This window comes from Maylandia zebra, linkage group LG2 (genome assembly GCF_041146795.1).
Source record: "Maylandia zebra isolate NMK-2024a linkage group LG2, Mzebra_GT3a, whole genome shotgun sequence".
In the NCBI taxonomy this organism is placed as follows: domain Eukaryota; kingdom Metazoa; phylum Chordata; class Actinopteri; order Cichliformes; family Cichlidae; genus Maylandia; species Maylandia zebra.
Genome location: NC_135168.1, coordinates 17240570 through 17260259, shown reverse-complemented (window position 1 = coordinate 17260259; position 19690 = coordinate 17240570). Strand labels below are relative to the sequence as shown.

At 37.5% G+C, this 19690-nt stretch overlaps 1 protein-coding gene across 17 annotated transcripts in view; it reads right to left on the bottom strand.

The window, feature by feature from the left end:
- The window catches only part of prom1a (prominin 1a), a 94890-nt gene that overhangs the window by 57867 nt on the left and 17333 nt on the right, over positions 1-19690 (bottom strand). The gene's annotated exons all lie outside the window — the stretch shown is intronic.

Below are 19690 nucleotides of genomic sequence, written 5' to 3'. Positions count from 1 at the left end.
GTCTGTCTATATGTTTGGACTCTGTTGTAGCTATTTGTATCCTGATTACTTAAAATACTCTACCTGGTGGATGTCAGTATCACGATTTTGTTAATCAGCAAAACCACCAACATGTCACATTATTGATATTAAATTAGATACCAAAAATCAATCAAATTAAATGTTTCTCTCGATGAATTCTTAGCTAAAAATATGAGTGTGCAACACCCAGCTCACTTTCTATTTTACTGCGTCTTTAAATAATGAACTAATGTTAGTTATTGCTTTAGCACATGCAGCAGTGGAAATAGCAATAACAGTCACGCTATACAAGAATATATATAAATATATATGAATATATATAAATATATATAAATATATATATATATATATGAATATATATAAATATATATAAATATATATATATATATATATATATATGAATATATATAAATATATATAAATATATATATATATATATATATATATATATATATATATATATATATATATATATATATATATATATATATATATATATATATATATATATATATATATATATATATATATATATAGTTAGTTAACTGAAATGGACTCATTTTCAACTTCAAAAGCAGAGTTTTTCCTTTTACCTTTCCCCAAATAATCTGAGTAACAAAATATCTCTGTACTAAAAAAATATTTGTGAAATGATCTTTTTGGATGATTGTTTTCTTTTCCCACTTTCCCACATTTGTCATCAAACCATTGCAGAACCTACATAACTATAGTTCTATGAAAAGAAATGCTTCTTGGCAAGAAATCTTATCTTATTTCCTTATAAATAGTGCCACATTTATACGGGAACTATATCTGTGAGTATGTAGACCCATGAAAAACTTGCCGAACCTTTCGTTTAATCTACCTCTTTTATTTACAGTGTAATTCTGATGACTTTTGGTAACATTTTAAAAGCCTTAATTAAAGCCATCCATATGTATATAGAGCAATATGAGCCATTTAGATTTTGGTTAGTTTTCATAACTACGTGATTACTTGGTATCGTGTGTATTTTGTATACATATATACATAAAACGTAAAATTTATTTATTTTTTACACTTCAACTAATAAAAACAGAGATTGTAACAAGAAATGTGCAAATTTATAACAGATACAACTAATAATCTCAAACATGACTTTCACATATGGAAATACATTCAGGACCAGAATTTCTGACCTCACTTTGCTCTGTTATACTTCTTTAAAGTTGTGATAGCAGTGTAAGTATGTAGACATTTGTGTTTCTGTCTGTATGTATGGTACTGTTCATTTAATTGGTAACTGTTCTGCTAGGCATTTAGTAGAGCCTATAACTTACAGTCAGACAGAATTTAAATATGAAATCTTTAAAGAGATTTAGAAAAGAAAATGTTGTCCACCTACAGATTCTTAAAACTCTGAGGAAGGATATTTGTTATCTTCCAAAAGTAGCCAGGAAAGGAAATGAAAAGGCACCGTTTGTTACAAGAATGGAGATGGGGTATTTCCTGATACAGCTGAGTAGCTAAGATAATTAGGTGTTTTCCCAGCAACAGTGATGCATCAGCAGTAGTTTCAAGGTAGACAGAGCACATAGCTCACTGTGTAAATGTTGAATAATCAGTAACATTGCACACCTTTAGGAAGAGTAAGAGTAGTAAAAAGAATATGCAGGGGGAAAACAAAACAATTTGCTTTGCATTTTGGCTCCAGGCCCTTTCCACGCAAGATTTGTCTTTGCTGTCCACTGAAGAATAGCAGCTTTGTGACACGTATCTAAAGATTCATGTCTTTTTGTTTTGTTCTTAAGAAACTTAAAGTGGTAAAAGTTAAACAATGGTAGACCTGTAGTGACCTTACCAAGAGATAAAACTGTCCTCAAGTGGACCCTTTCCACTATGGATGAAGCCAATTAAATACAGTACAGTTGTATTCAATGTTAGAAAAGGAATTTCATGGGTACATCCTAAACAATTATATCTCCTGTCAAACAGAGCATCTTGGTGTTATCTTTTTTATCTACACCTGGAGCTGGCTGTGACTCATCATGCAATGATGACAGAGACAGCAAGGCTTCTTGGAGGCAAAGGGTTTCCAAAAATAATGATGTCAAAGCCACAGCTTGAGTTTTCTTCTGCAATGCAGTGAATACAAAAAATATCTTATGGAATTGTTGAGAAGAATTACTTTTCATTCTAACAACAGATTGTTAGACATCGTATGCTTGTTCACAGCCAGATTGGTATTAATGGGAAGTTGCTTTATAATAATCTTTAAACCATATATTATGGCTGTTCAGAAACAGGTTATGTCCAATTGTTCAATTTACAGTTAATTATGATGAACATGAATTTGACTAAGAGGCTTCCATGGGCTTCTTTTTTCACATTCATCTGTCTGGTATACCTACAGGCGTCTGCTGGCTTTTGTATTTGATGCCTTGCAGCAGCAATTACTGTAACTACTGTAATTGAAAAGCTGAGCTTTGTGATATACTTTGTCTGAATTTTTTTCCACCACATTTGGGAAACATAATTCTCTATTACAGGTCGATCGTGTCAGTGTTTCCAGCTTTCAGGGTAGTTCCTACACCCCTGCCAGTCACTATTGTGCATTTTGAGCCGAGGTGTAAAATAATCCAGCCTTCTGGAGGAAAACAAGTACAGTGAGTCAAGCCCAGCTATTATCTTTCCTTGTGCTTATGCACATTTGAAAGAAGCTACTGACCTTTTTATAAGGCGTGTTCCCTTTTATTCAGAGAGGATGAAACCTGTGATGTTATCATTTCAGGTAATAAAATATCTCCAAAACAAGTTTTGTGAGGCCTGTACAGTATGCTAACGTGTAACAGCACAAGAAGCGAAACTTCACTTTTGTTGACTTCAGTCAAAAAGTTGAAATTAAGGAAAAAAAAGGGCAAATTATAATAGCAATATTTAATTTTGACTTACATTTTATATCTCAGAATTTGTAAACAGTTAAACAGTTATTCAACTTAATAGCTGGAGACGTTCTTCTGATTAAATTAGGACTGCTACTACATCCATAAATGTTTTAGTTTCCTATTAAAAAGCGACAAAAAAATTAGAATATAGTTCACAAAATTATCATCACGCTGCATTTGACAAATAAATATATAACTATTGAAACTATAAAATCAGGAAAATGTTTTCTGCAACTGTAGAGCAGATTTCAAATAATCATCCCAGCTGTTTAGTGTACAATGATTATCTTTAACACTGAATACTGACAAATCCAATGAATAATACTGATCATCTCATTACAATGCAATATTCTGATAGGTCCGGGCATTCAGGTGGATCTTTTGACATGCACCATCCACCTAAACATTGTTCTAAACAAATCCCTACTCCCCAAAGGAAATGCTCAGGATTTGGCCAAGAAACACAACAAAAGAGGCAATGATCTATGCTTTAAAATCCTTTCCAATCTGACATTCACATGCTCAAGTCCCACCCCGCTACTCACAAGACTCCAAGAACGTGCTGTATAAATCCAAGTGCCTGACATCACAGGACACACTTTAAGCTCCAGTGTTTTTACCCCTTTGGGTCAGAGCTGTTTAGGAAGCTTGAGGGAGACCTCCACAAGATTAGAAAGATGTTGTGGTTGATTGGTGTATGAGTGTGACGAGCAAAATGAATGAATGAAAAGCAGATTCTGTTATTACTATTGCCAATAAATGAATTGATGAATGAAAATGGGAGCGATTTTCAACCATAAGGAGTAAAAGAATGTCTGCAGACTAGAGGAATAGAACACAAAGGAAGGAGAAAGATCAAAGACTGCAGGATCACAAAGGAGAGAAATAAGAGGTGAAAGAAAAGCAACAGGGAGAGAGTGCTGGACTGAATCCATCTTCGGCAGTGAGAGGCATCTAATCCTATGTGAACGAAAACCTCACTTAATTCTAGTTTCAACTCACGCTCCCTCTCCTCTCAACCCTCCTGCTGGTACTTGTCATTTATTAAACACATACATATATTAGCCAGGATTCTTTGGCCTTTAACCCCACTAACCTCCTTGTCATATAAACTGTGGCTTCAGCAATTTAAACGAATTGTTCATGGATTTTGAACTGCTTACCCTACAAAAATGTGTTACAGTAATGAATGCTATTTAAAAAAAAAGTAAATGCCAGCAGTTGAAGCTCCGTCAGTATCTTCTGAACTGAAAACAAAAATCAAAGTAGAGTTTTTCCAAAAGATGTAATGAGGCTTTGCAGGGAGCTCAAGATAAGCAGAACCTGGCAAGATAAATTTTTCATCACTTTGACTAGAAATGAGTCACCCGCCCAGAGGACTCCAGCAGGTCTCTATCATGGTTCCTCTGCTCAGTGTTGAAATGGGAGAGGAAGAAGATTTCTGGACAGCAATGAACAGTGGGGGTTTTCAACCTACTGTGCTTGCTTGGACCGGAATTTTGATCTCACTAGGGTGGAAAAGTGAATTATTCAGCCAATTATTCATAATAAAAAGAATGTTGTGACAGATGCCAAGCACAATACTTCCAACTGTAAACATCATCCATAGCTCTTTACTATAAGAGCTTGCATTTCATTGGTTAATTAGAGTAATACATAAGAAAAGCAAATTAGATGTGTGACTGGTAATCCTCTCAGGAACTTCTCCAGAGTTCCTGAGAAAAAAACAACAAGAAAACACAAAACAAAAAGGCGATTAGACCCATGGATTAAATGATCTGACAGGAGTGTTCAAACCTACACATTTAGTGACTGAATATAATAAACCCCAAGTTCTGCTGTGCATTGATTGTTTGTAGGGATTTAGGGCAGTTTCAGATTTAAGGCTCCAGTGTTGGTGAATAGTATTAAGGCACACTCGTATTTTCACCATATGCTGTATTCCAGTTATGTAATTAAGAACACAAAAAGCACTTCTAAATGGCTTTGGTTTAATTTTAAAAACAGCTGAGCTTACAACACACACACACACAAATGTTGTAGTTGTCCTTCTTTGCCACAGTGATTAAAGTAGGCTGCCTATAAAAAGTCTGTTGTCTTCATCTTAACTAATGTCTGTTTCCTTCTTCTAATTTGTCATCCGTGTAAGTTAAAACTGTGTCAAATTCTTCATGTCAGTGTTTTTGTGGTGGATTTATCCTATGAGGTCCATCATCAGTGATGACCCCAACCCTTCTTCTAACGTCAAGGTCAGGGGTGTCAAACTCCAGTCCTCCAGGGCCAGTATCCTGCTTGTTTTTAAGATATCCCTGCCCTACCTGCTGCTGATTACCTGGACCAGGTATGCTTTGCCAATAAGAAGCTACAAGGCCAGGTTAGTTGGAAAACAAGCAGGACAGCGGCCCTCGATGCCTAGAGTTCAACACCTGTGGTCTAGGTAATCAGATTACATAATTTCTGTTCATTATTATATTATTATCTCAAGTCTTGACAAACCTGGAATAAAGAAAATAATCGTGTAACTGAAACACAAGGGAAAAAGAAAGGTGTACTTTTTACTTTTCTCAAGAATATGCAGTTAGCATAAGGTTAATGTTACACTTACCATTTATGATGGCTTGGACCTCAGAGGGTTAACACTTTTGATACCAGGACAGTAAAATATCATACCATCCACAATAACATGGTATAGATTGATACACGATTAAATAAAATGTCATCTTGCAGTATCAATGGTATGATGACACCACAAATTTACAACCCTAGCACACAACACAACATCTGGTAATGATTTAGTGTCTAAACAGACTTATGCTATAGCATTATACTTTAATATTGCTGTTGCTGGCACCTTTTGGCAATAGATTTACACTTCGAATTATGTAGTTTGTTAGTAATGATAGCAGCTAACTAGATAACAACGATGGATAGTACCCTTCATGTCCTTACAGTCACAAATGCTGCTATTTGATCAAGATCCCCAACTATGAATTTATAAAATCTTAGAATTAAAATCATATCCTGTGAAGGTCACTTTAATAGAGAGACAAAGATCTTTCTTTCAGCCTCCTATCAAATAAAATCTGCATTTATTAATTCAGGCTTCCTGTGAAACTTCATTTACTATGTTGGTCGTATCATATGATGACAAACATTAAAAAATATTTATATATTACTGTTTCATAGGGCTGCTCGATTATGGCAAAAATGATAATCACGATTATTTTCACTGAAATTGAGATCACGATTATTTGACGATATTTATTTAACCCTTTAAGACCTACTATAGAACCAAGTCCACCAGAGCTTATATTATTTTTTTTACATGCTGTAGTGCCATTTGTGGGAGCATTTCAAGTTGCTATACATCAATACAACTGTTATAGCCCATATTTTAATAATATGTATGCATTAAGTGCATAGTAATTACATAAATTGCAAAAAAGTGCAATAAACTACAAAAAAAAATTGAAAATCGCTTTTGTTTTGTTTACATATATTTCTACTTGGAGAAATTTAAGAGGCTTATCCCTCAAAACTTTAAATACCACAAAGTTGCAAAAAATAGTTTCCCACCACAGGAAATTTATTTTGAGTGTCTTCGTAGTTTTATTTTGGAGATACAGCAATTTTTATATACTGCAGGAAAAACAAAAAACAATCCTATGATGCAAATTTGCAAAGAAAACAGCATGTGCATCATTTCACTGTGGGAAGTGTTACGAACAGCTGATAGGAACGGCAAAGCGTGTTTCTGGAATATTATGTTTTTGTTCCTGCAAGCGCTTTTTATGCAATTTTTGCAAAGCTATATGTGGAACGAAACCGTGACCAAGGACAAGCTGATGGCATCAGATGTAAGTACAACTCCTCCGGTTTCATATGCAAAACAAATTATTGCGCTAGCTTACACGGTTCAGGTTCTACAGGGATTTAAAAATAGTTACGCAAAACGGAGCATGCTGCTCTGACCGGCTTTAAAGGGTTAACAATGACTTTAAAAAAATAATATAAAATAGTGTGCAACACCACTGAAGTTTGTTTTTTTTTAAACTCTCCTTTCAACCAACGGCAGTCACTCTCCAAATAACTTCTGCTTAGCTTTCCGAGCTTCCCTCGGGTCCTCTTAATCAGCGGTCTCCAACCTTTTTTGCGCCACGGACCGGTTTATGCCCGACAATATTTTCACGGACCGGCCTTTAAGGTGTCGCAGATAAATGAGGGAGGGGCTAATAATCAGCTCAGTCATTTTTAATGATCGTTGAAAGCCCAGATCGTAATCGTGATTAAAATTCGATTAATTGAGCAGCCCTACTGTTTCATATAGGAGTATACATATTAATGGATATATGTCTGTGATCACAACATTCATATTCAGTTTTGTCACTTATCAAATGTTTTTTCCACCAACAGTAGTTTTTACAGTGTTATGGAAACAACCAGCCTTTCTGTTACGAGGCTGTCTGTGTAACCAAGAGGACATCCTGTGCCTGTTATTGAAGCAGAGCTGTTGAAATGACTGACCTTTGTAAATGCTGCGCTGAGGCTCAAACAGCATCAGCTATTCAGGACTATCATTTAACACAGTCTTTGAAAAACCAATAACCTTTTTCCTGTGGGGAACTGGAGCCTTTTTGCTCAAATAAAAGACACAAAACAGAGGTCCAATTGACCATGAAGCTGCCTGTTGGGGGTAGAAGCTATACAGGACTTTCCCGCTATAAAAATGAAAAGAAAATGCTGCAACCACGCTCAAGTTTCACCAATTCAGTGCTCAATCGTCACCCATTCATCAACTATGGCAATTCTGTTGTTTATTAATGATATAACCTTGTCAGAGATGTAAATGTCAATCTGATGTCTTGTACTATGCACAAATCTTTAGTTACCGCTCATTTCTTTATACACTGCTTCAAAGGAATTAGACTTTTTTTTTTAAATACATTTTTAAGTAGTCTCGAATGATGGTTCTTCAGCCTTTCTGAAAGTTTTTCAAAGTTTTAGTTTGGAGATTGACTACTTCTTCACTCAGTGTCAGTTCAGTCCTTGGACCTGACCATTTTCAGAAGAGTCGGTTTTTTGTTAAGCCACTTAACACTGATCTATGAATCATTCAAGCATAAAAAGAGATCTAACGTTTTAAGGCACTTAAGAAATAAACCAATGTTGTGTCTACATGTAACAGACAAAAAAGCGATTCTAAATTATATCATTAGGGACTTGGTGTCTAATGGTAACTGTATGATAAGTGATGACATTTTTGTAGTTTATTTCCCAATTATATATACTAAGAAATAATGAAAAAGGTTTTTCACAAATTCATCTGTCTAGAAATTGAAATCAAATACAGAAACCGGACTTTAAATGGAGCAAATCTCGACAAATAAGACGAAAACCCTGGCACACACACACACGTGTTCACTGCTGCTGGGTTTCAGAATTTATGCTTATTTTACATACAGACTTATTTTAAGTGGTTCCGCAAAAAAGCATAAGCTGAACTGCTAAAATGCAAAAGCTGAAAGTGTGAAAGAAGAAGAGAAAGACATCTAAGTGTAACAGAAGGATCTGAAACAAACCAAGACAGATGGACAAAGAAAAACAGCAGAGCAAGAGTGTCAGAGGCAAGCAGAGAGAATACTTAAAGGAGCGGTGAACGTATCATGGAGAGTTGGTAAAAATGCACGAGGTGGTAAAATGGGAAGAATTATAGTTTACCTAGATTGTACAGTATTACTGCTCTTGTCACTGCATATACAATAGAGTACAGAGTATTTACTGTTGGCGCAAAAGATGGCAGAACTTTTATGAACTACACACAAAAAAGGAAAAAAGAAAATTCCAATCAACTTGCTTCAAAAGCCACTAGCCGAATCAACAAAACTCTAATATTTCCTCCTGCTAAGCCCCGACAGTCGTGTGTGACAACATCCATTGCTAACAGGCTTATTATAAAAAATAAATAAATAAATAAGTAAGTAAGCCTGGCCATGAGATACACTTCCACACCACAAAACTCCATTTAGCCCTGCTCTGCTTGTGAGGCGAAAGGAGCAACAAAAGCAGACAGCCAGTTGGGGATTTTTCCTGAACAGAGGGACGCTGTTGGCAACTACATGGATTCATCCTCACAAAGTTATCTGAGGCCACATACATAAACAGGGAAGAGATTTGTGGTAAGGAATACATTCAACAGGAGTTGTAACACTAATGCAGAATGGAAACTCTGCATGGACCTCATTTTTTCCCCCTCCTGCATAATAACTTCTGATATTTACATACAAATAGAAGTATGCAAAGCTGCTATAATCAATACTTTTTGGATCAAATGATGATGAGCATGTGCAAAAGGTCACATGAATAGATAAGTTATCACCTGACTGCAGTTTCCTCTCACCTTTAAGGGAATTCTATGGTTTGGGTTTTGCCATCTGAAACCTTTCATTGTATGGCTCATTCTGACAAAGTTTCATTTGGGGTTTATTTGGAACCAAGAAAGAGTCTTAAGGGCTTTATCTGCACAATAGTCATGTTCAAACACCACAAAACCTGTTGAAATGAATGGAAGGAAAGGACAGGAAGGAAAAAGCTGATGACTGCAGCCTTGAGAGGAGTAGATTATAAGTTGATTCAAGAACTTGCCAGAGCTTCACAAGGAGCCGACTGAAAGCTGTGTCAGCGCATCAAGAGCCACCACACACACACACACACACACACACACACACACACACACATGTGTGTATTTATATCCTTGTGGGGACATCTCATTAACATAATGCTTTCCCTAGCCGCTTACCCTAACCCTAACCATCAAAAATGAATGCCTGACCCTTACCCTAAACCTAACCATAACCTAATTGTAACCCTGACACTAAAACCACATTTTGAGTCTCAAAAATGCCTTCAAAGTCGTGGTCCCCATGAGGGCTGTTTGTCCCCACAAGTATAGTAAACTACCAATTTTTGGTCCCCATGAAGATGTTAATACCCGTCCCCCCCCACACACACACACACACTTTCAGGAAAGGGGTACAACTGTTGCATTAATATAAAGACACTCCCAAACTCACTTCATTTGGAAATCAAGGTCCTAAAATTAAAAAAGAGTGGAGAAGCACAGAATCAAATGTGAAGTTTCATCAGTCTGCGATAATTCTGCTCCAAAGTCCACACAGATGTTTAGCAGCAGGTCAGGCATCAGGGTTTGTAAAGATGCTTATTTAATTTTAAAGCAGGGCGTTCCAAGACAACTACCAAATGGTTTGCTCACCATGTACTAGGCTGGCCAAATTGCCTGAACTGAGCCCCCATAGAGAATCTGTGGGATGTGGACAAGAAAAAGATGAAAATTCCAGACCCCAAAACAAGCTGAAGACTGCTATGAAAGTAGTCTGGGTGTCAGTAAAGCTGATCGCCTCCATTCCATGTTGTACTCATTCATTGTAAAGGAGTGTGTATAATGAATGAGTACATTTTTATAAGTTGGATGTATCTACTGTTTTATAGTTGACATTTCTGTATTGTGAATCCTTTTTTGATTGATCTTAGGAAATGTTCTAATACTATGCTGGACCCAACAATATATCTGAACAGATTTTTCTGCTTCAAACACACAATTATCGACAATACAATATACCGAATATTTCTTAATCGTCATACCATTGTTATTTTACATAATATGCTGTGGTTGTATTGTATCATTAATTCTGATTCCCATCCTTAGAAGCAAGCCACATGTTTAAAGCAACACCAAGTTATCGGTACAGGAAAGTCTATTTTGAGTATAGCCTTTAGAGCTTCTGCTAGAATTCATAGGATATCCAATTTGACAGCAAGAGTTGAGTTTCTACATAAGACCTGGCATCACACGTCTTCTCCATTTTTTTGTTTGTTTTCGTGGGTCTAGTTGCACCCACTCATGACGCCAGTGGCATCATGAGTGGGTGCAGGCATCTGGTACTTCCTGTGAATCAATATTTTAGGTTCCAAACTGATCCGTTTTGAAATTCTCTGTTTGTGGTGTTGGGGCGTGAACTTTAAACCACAGAAAAACTACTTAAGTACATCTACTCACTTCATGATAAATGTACATTTCACTTGGTAAAATTTATACAAACCCGTGTAAATATGAAACCTTTGGACTGTGCTGAAAATTATCAGCTAGAAACTAGAAACTTTAAAGTCATGTAGGTTACACAAAATGGGAGAGAACAGAACAGAATAAGATCTCATCAGGCGGACAGAAGAATAACTCTAATATTGACTTAGATAAACTTTTTCATAGCTTGATTCTTCAGCCTACAAGTGAACAAAAAATTGAAAAAATAATAAATTAAAACATAAGCTTGCATGGTTTACCAATTCAATAACGGCATGTGTCTTTCAAATATGTTTTCTCTACTGAGGCATGCTAGTATCCAAACCCACCCTCTCACACTTTCTGGAGGTGTCTGAACCTGACACGATAATCAGACATGAGGTTTTTCTCCAAGTGTTTCTGTAGATGGCTTGAGTAACACAAGGAGCTAAAAGCATACAAGGAGCATTTCATCATCCTTCAACCTGTTGCTATGCAACAAAAATGTTTTTCAGCACTTTTAGAAAATGGCTTTGTCCTTTTTGTGTTTACTATCTAGTTCAAAGTGAAGGCAGAAAAGATAGACTGAGAGAGAGAGGTTCAAAGTTGGCCGTTGTAAACATCCTGCCACCAAAGAAAACCTCGAACTTCTGACAGTGTCGTATTTTAGGATGATCCTCTTAAAATATCACCCGGACATAATAAAATCAAGGTGTAGCGTTCAATAAGCCTTAACTGGAAATCTAAGTGAGAACACCTAAGAAAAGGGTTATTTCACACTGAATCTGGAAGATATTAGCCATCCTATTACTGCGTTGACGTATGCGGCGATTACAAGTTTACTATAGCTTCTGCTGTTGTGTTCCTTTATTAGTTATTGTTCTTAAATTATTTGTTTAAGACTTTCTTTACTTAGAAGTCTGTGTTTATAATGGTTGAGCAGAAAAAAAAAAAAAAGAACTGTACCAACACTGGATATTTGTGAGGAAAAAAAAAAACTTTTTAAACCTTTTATTCTGGGTGAGAAACAGCATGAATTTCAAATCTGTTTTTTGTTGTTGTCGTTTCTCTACATGCAGTTTTTATGTCAAGGTGACCACAGAAATTAATGTCGAGGCTCTCTCATTGTTCATTTAAAAAGAGGCTTCAAAATAGAACTAGTGGGAAATGGTAAATTGCACTTTTCTACTCAATTTATGCACTCAAACCGCTCAAAGAATCCTGTATTAATTCTGTGTAGCAGAGTGCTCAGTGACACATTTAAAAAGAAAAAAGAAAACAAATCTAAGAAGCTTGTGAGAATAAAACCCACACCATGTTCCCTATAACCATCCCACACTGTGGCCTGAAGTAAACTCATTAAATTGAAAAATATTTCTGTTTGCCAGCATTTACCTGTCAGGTTTGCAAAATTCATTATTCAAAATGTTCATCTATGAGCCTGGGTACACCTATTCAGTTCATCATCTGTCTGAAACAAGTATTATAGCTCCTTTTCCTGTCTTTATGCAAGTTTCCTTTTGATTGGCTGACGCTCATAAACAGAAAATTTGTGCAACTGGTGGTTAGGACCTGTATGGTGGCCCCGAGCGGTCAAAAATAACAATATGATGATTTACCTGCTTTTGACAGCTGAACTTCTGTTAATAGGGTTTATTTAAAGCTGTGGTACAGTATACACCATTGACCTTATTATTTGAAACTTCAGCCATCTTAAATATGAGCATCCATTGTAACAGTATAAAAAAATGAGCCTTTTGGCAAGAGCCTGATTACTTTATACCAAGATGTTGAATTTGGCATACAAGAGAACACTCCACGAGGTGTCACTTTTTGGTTTATCTGCTTACAACTAATACAACATATTGAGTTTACGAGAAAACCATTTCACATGACATCACCTTGAAGCCGTGTGGTCATAAGGCTACTATATATGTATAATAACAAATTACCAACCTATAGAAAGGAGGCAGATGCAATACTTGGTTTGGGTTATTCTTCCAACACATTCTGCTTGGCAGTAAAAACTTTGCTGACATTTAACTTAAAAGCTCCCAGTAAAGTAGAACAGGTGTATGTGTTTGTGAGTGTGTCCTGGGGGCTGACTGTTAGCATCCGAGCTGACTTCCCATGAGCTTCATGTTAAAAACACTGGATAAACACACTGTTACCATAGAACCTGTAACTATGGAGAAACAATCTGGCTTAACTTTACACAACTAAAAAGACGACAGGGGAGAAAACACACAGACACACTCATATGAGGTGGAGAGGCATTTAATTTAAAAGTGCTAATCTTTTACTTCAATGCAACAATGTTCCCACCCGTGACATATGGAGAATTAAAGTGATTGAGAGGTTGAGAGTGTGTGTCTTTTCTTGTGTGTAACTAATAAAAAAGGTATTAGTTGAGAATTATGACTTAACCTGCCATGAGAAAGTCATCTCACATTTCAATTAAACAGAATACTCCACAGCCTTACGATAGATCTTGATGTTAGTGCATGAAAGATGATGGGGATGGATTTTTCTGTCTAGATACATAAAGTGAGTGTGTAGAGGACAGTTCTATGTGAACAGCTGAGGCTTTTGACTACATATACAGCTGGACTCCTACAGTTCTTATAAATATACTCACCTCGCACAGGGGCCAGATGAACCCATGACTAAAACATGTTAATAGTAAAAAAGTCTGTGAACCCATCAGCTACTCTGATGGTTTAGCCTTTGGGGTCAAAGAACACATTTTTGGGGCTTCTCAAGTATCCAGAAGATACCTGGATCAAGAGTTTTGCATTTCCGTCCACTGGATATGGTTTAGATTGTGGTAAAGATATACAGATTAAAACAAACATTTTTCCTGTCATTTATGGCTATTTGACAAACAAAAATGTCTATTTATTTTAGCCTTCCTTTCTTCAACAGGACAGCATGGATGGCAGAGAGAGTAGCAGGAATGACACGCAGGAAACAGAAACTCAACAGTGGCCCTTCTGCACATGGGTTGCACACTCAGCCCAGCGAGCTATACTGATGCCCTAAAATCACTTTGCTTCCTCTCTGAACTTCCCCAGGTAAAAACCCTGCTGTCTCAGATGTTTCAGTTGCCATTCAGTTAAGGAAGACACGCTTATCAGTTATTAGGAAGCCCATGCATGATCATTTATTTCATGTGATAAAAAGAAAACTGATTTAAAACTATTTTTGGTTAGACAGCGTATTTCTTTTACTGCACCATGGTTTAAAGTCCCATATATTTGTCAACTCAACCAGTTAGTCATTACTCTCTTCTCATGTAAAACTGACAAATAGCATTTAAAACACCTCTGACACATTAGAATGTAAAGTTTGCTCAAGTTTCTTTCCATGCTTGAAAATGGCTAATTTTTCTCCTTGTGACTGTTCACATAGTAGTGCCAGAGCTCAGTAAACCAGACTGAAAGAGAAAATGTATATGTTATCAAAAGTGTTTTCAAAAAGGGCCGTTTGGTTTTACAAGAAAAGATGGAGTTTAGCAAATATGGACTTCTTTTATGAGACCAGACCAGAGCACTTCCACCTCTCCACGAGTTTATGCCCAGCACAGTGGATGAGAGCATTTGCTGAATTAAATCTCAAAACAATACTAAAATGCTAAAAGGTTGCAAAGCTATCTATTAAATAACTATTAAATACGGATAATTGGAGGTGAGCTTCCCTCCCTCCAAGACATCTACAGGAAGCGGTGCCTGAGGAAAGCGGGGAGGATCATCAAGGACTCCAGTCACCCCAGCCATAAACTGTTCAGACTGCTTCCATCAGGAAGGAGGTTCTGCAGCATCCGGTCCCGTACCAGCAGACTGAGAGACAGCTTCTTCCATCAGGCCATCAGACTGATGAACACATCATAGACACCTCAGCTTCACTACTGGAACTTCAACATTATGCACTCCACACTGTATATAAATGCCACTTGTTTTGCACATATTCAACTCTGTATATTTTATATATTTTATTATTATTATTATTATTTTATTTTATTTTTTTACTATTTAATTTGTAAAAATGTGTATACACACACACACACACACACACACACACACACACACACACACACACACACACACGTAGGAAAATATTTAGTATACACATCCAGAAATGCATACACTATTATATATTGTACATATATTTATTAGTTTCAGGTTGGCCATTCTTGTATTTTGCTCGTTTGTGTTGTTGTGTTTGCACATCTCTGTTGCTTGTGGGGCTCGCACACAAGAATTTCACTCGCATGTGCTGTGCCAGTGTGCCTGCACATGTGATGTGACAATAAAAAGTGATTTGATTTGATTTGATTTGATTTAAGTCACCACGGAAAGATTTATTTTTTAAATTGCTGCTTTTGCGTTAAAATGACACAATATCACCGTATAAACTCACTCTTTAAATGCTAATACTGCCCATGTTTTTAAAGTACATTATTCTGGAATTCAGATGAAAGAGAAAACAATCAAAAGACTGTAAGATTGAAATTAACTGCACTATATTATATTACTGCACTATATCAATCACTCTATATTAATAAAAACAAAAAGTGTGTAGTTCATTGCACATGGTTTCAATACTTTTGCCTCCAGTGTTTTCCCTAGTGTGACATTAGCATTACCTAATCTGAGTGGGAGACTGACGCAGGCTACGAGCAGTAACTGTTAAGTGAGTGCCAACAGCAGCCAAAGGATTGCATTATTATTTAAATCAGTAATGATAAGCACTGGGGCCCCACAAGGCTGTGTGCTCAGTCCTCTGCTGTTCACACTGCTGACTCATGACTGTGTAGCAACACACAGTTCAAATCACATCATTAAATTCGCTGATGACACGACCGTGGTGGGTCTCATTAGCAAGAACGACGAGTCAGCGTACAGAGAGGAAGTGCAGAGACTAACGGACTGGTGTAAGGACAACAACCTGTCTCTGAATGTTGACAAGACAAAAGAGATGGTTGTTGACTTTAGGAGGACACGAGGCGACCACTCACCGCTGAGCATCAACGGCTCCTCTGTGGAGATCGTTGACAGCACCAAATTCCTGGGCGTACACCTGGAGAAGGACCTCGGCTGGTCCCTCAACACCAGCTCCCTGCACAAGAAAGCCCAACAGCGTCTCTTCTTTCTGAGAAGACTGAGAAAGGCCCGGCTTCCACCACCGATCCTGACCACCTTCTATAGAGGAACTATTGAGAGCATCCTGAGCGGCTGCATCACTGTCTGGTTTGGGAGCTGTGCCATATCAGACCGCAAGACCCTACAGCGGATAGTGGGAACAGCAGAGAAGATCATCGGGGTCTCTCTACCCTCTATTGAGGACATCTACACCACACGCTGCATTCGCAAAGCCACCAGCATTGTGGCTGATCGGACACACCCCTCTCACACACTCTTTACACTCCTGCCATCTGGAAAAAGGTACCGAAGCATTTGGGCACGCACATCCAGACTGTGCAACAGCTTTTTTCCACAAGCCATCCGTCTCCTCAGCAAAAAGGGACTGACTGATAAACACGCACACACACACACACACTAACATTATCACTCAGCTTAACTCAAATACCTCAAAACATTGAGACTGGACTGACTAACCAACACAAGCGCAAACACACTGACCTACACCACCAAACCATCGCACACACCAACCTGTAAATGCTCTTTTGCACAATATTATTACTAGATATATTATATATTTTTTTTTTTTTTTTTTTTTTTTTGCACTAACTTGTCTTGTAGCACCTTGGTTCCTGGAGGAACGTTGTTTCGCCTCACTGTGTATTTTTAAACTGTATATGGTTGAAGTGACAATAAAGTTGAACTTGAACTTGAACTTGATTGAAATGGAATTTATGTGTAACAGCTCAGATAATTGGCCAGGCTTTTAAAATGTGGACCACTACTTAGACCATTGTCCAGATTTCAATCACAATCCAAGCAGGTGACTCTCTTTGTTTCCCCTCTCTCGTTCTGTGTGCAAAGGTAACAGACCAGATTTAAATCAAATGAACACAAAATATGGTGAAATTGGCTGGTAGCTGAGTTAGTCTTTAAAAGAATTTAAAATCTTCTCAAGCTCTCTGTTTACATTCTCAGCCTCTTTATGAGGATAAACCTTATTGGATTGTCACAAATGCTTGAAGAAGGAACATTGAAAAGGTGTGCACCATTATTCTCATTTGTATCATTCATTTTCACGATACTCAATGCAAAGAGACTCATAAGATAAAAGAGCAAAAAGGTCAGAAAGGCAGTGTGATGCAGCCGGGAGAAGGTTATAATCATAAGCTTTTAGCTCTGATACTGTGTGACTTTTATATCTGACCAGATATAAAATCTGCCTTTAGATGTAGTCAAAATTTCTACTTTCTTAAAAGCCCCATGTTCGAGCCAGTTTTTGGCGACATTTTGTATTGTAAAAGCAAATTACTATAGCACAATGTTACATGAATTAAAACTGTAACAGAAGTGATTTTGAGAGGAAAAAGAACCTCAGCTCTGTATATACTCACATATACACAGTGAGTCAGAATTAAGGTCTTCCGGTCATGAGCCTACTATTCTAACCTTTAGCCCAAGTAGTTAATTGAAAGTACCAAGGCACATGTAGTCTGTAGTGGAGTCTGGTCAGCATGTCTACTGCCTGACAACCAAGAGGATTGTCTCTGCAGTCTGGCCCAGGTAAACAACGACCCAGATTACCATCAGCTAATCAAGGCTGAAGCAATGCTGCAAAGGTGACAATGACAGACAGGACCAATGACCTGCAAAGGGTGAAGACTGACCAATCACAGGAGACAATCTAATGGCTGCCTGGTGACAGATAACAGGAGAAAGCACACCCACACACACACACACATACACACACAAATTTTCATTCTCATTCCAGTTGATGTAATTTTTCTTGTCAGATATAAACTCAGGTTCTTTCTTTTTTTTTTTTTTTATTAAATGCTTGATCCATTCATGCTGATGACTACTGTCTGTCAGTTTCCCCACACGTCGCCATAACTACAGTTTGCTCCTAATTTTTGTTGTGGATGTATTTAAATTCTGTCATGTTCTCTCTAGAGAAATAGCCACAGTGCTCCCAGTGCACTCTACATGCCAAAATTATTATTGTCAACCCACATCACAAACAAAGCACAGTATTTGCAGCACATAAAATTATTTTATCCTATCTATTTTATAGAAAATTATACAGTAAAGTCAACAAGCATGAGCAATACGGTTCTCGTTACAATGTCATAAAGTTCTCATTGTGATACAATTTCCACGCTTTGATAAGAGAGGAAGCCCTCAAGCTGTCACTGAATGTGCCTGCTGTTATAAAGTAATATACTGATATCAAATTCCCAAAGGTTTGGAAAACATACAAACACAGTTAGCCTATCATTTCTACATGATAGGGCATGTTGATTGTTGAGGAGATATACAAACTAAGTGCTTCCCACAAATTTGGATTCTATTTGTGGAAGATGAAGGAGGCATGTGCGCAGTGAAAAGAGGCACACACACACTTTCCTAGAGTGAGTTATTAAATAAGTCCCTTCAAAAGTTTCTGCTGTAAAAATATATTTGCCAAGTGCTTTGTGACAAACAAATAAGCAATACATTAGTTCATCATCCTGTGGATAGGTTCCAATGCCAGTAACTTGAACAGCAGTTGGCATTGGTAGTCTTTGTTCTACAGCCTCTTTCAGCTTGGTGTAGCTGCACATGAACCGAATCTCCACTTGCAGCAGTTTATGGTTTGAGTACCAGCCAGCTTGGAGCAGCTCTCCAGAAAATACTAGGATTACTGTAGAGTGAGGTTTGAGATTCAATCTGAGGAAGCAGTTAAATGATACACTGAAGGCTCCCACAACAATGCAAGCCGATCGTTAAGATGGAGACAGGAAGGTCTTGGGCGTGCCAGTTAACTAGGTGTTTGTCGACTACTAAATCCACCACAGATAGCATCTTTCATTCAAATGAGGAAAAATAACCGTTATGCACTTAGGTGCAATTAAGTGGACAACAGAAGACTGGAAAAACCTTTATGCGTCCTATAAGTCTGGATTTATTCTGCAATTTTCAAATGTTAGAATCAGAATTTGATGTGAACAACGTGAAAGCAAGGATCAATCCTGGCTGATATCATCTACCTAGTTGCTGACTGCTGGTGGTGGTAGTCTAACGATTTGGTTTATATATTCTGGCAAAATGTCAGGGTAAAACCTTGTGTGGGAAACACCGCAAAGTGCTGCTTAATCAGCTAGCACTTGACTTTTTGCCATCCTTTATTGTAAATAGTAGCTGCATCGACATGGTGTTAATTAGTTTGGAGCCAACTCAAGCGCCAAGCTTTACTTTCAGTAAACATTTTACATAAACCAGCTGGACTCAGCAGTCCCCATACGGTAAGTTCGGAGCAAAGGAAAACACACAATTCAGCTGCACACCAAAAGTCTCTGAGTGTGGCATAGTCGTCTTACTGTGACACATCCCACTCAGTGAAACAGTCTCTGGAACGCTGAGTGAAGGGTGCAAGGATATTGCGAAGCGTTGTGACGAGCGGCTAAAGAAGGAAGAGCACCATTTAGAGTAGTCATCCTTGGAGTTGGCAGGTTGACCCTCTTTCGCCACACATCTGCAATTACAAC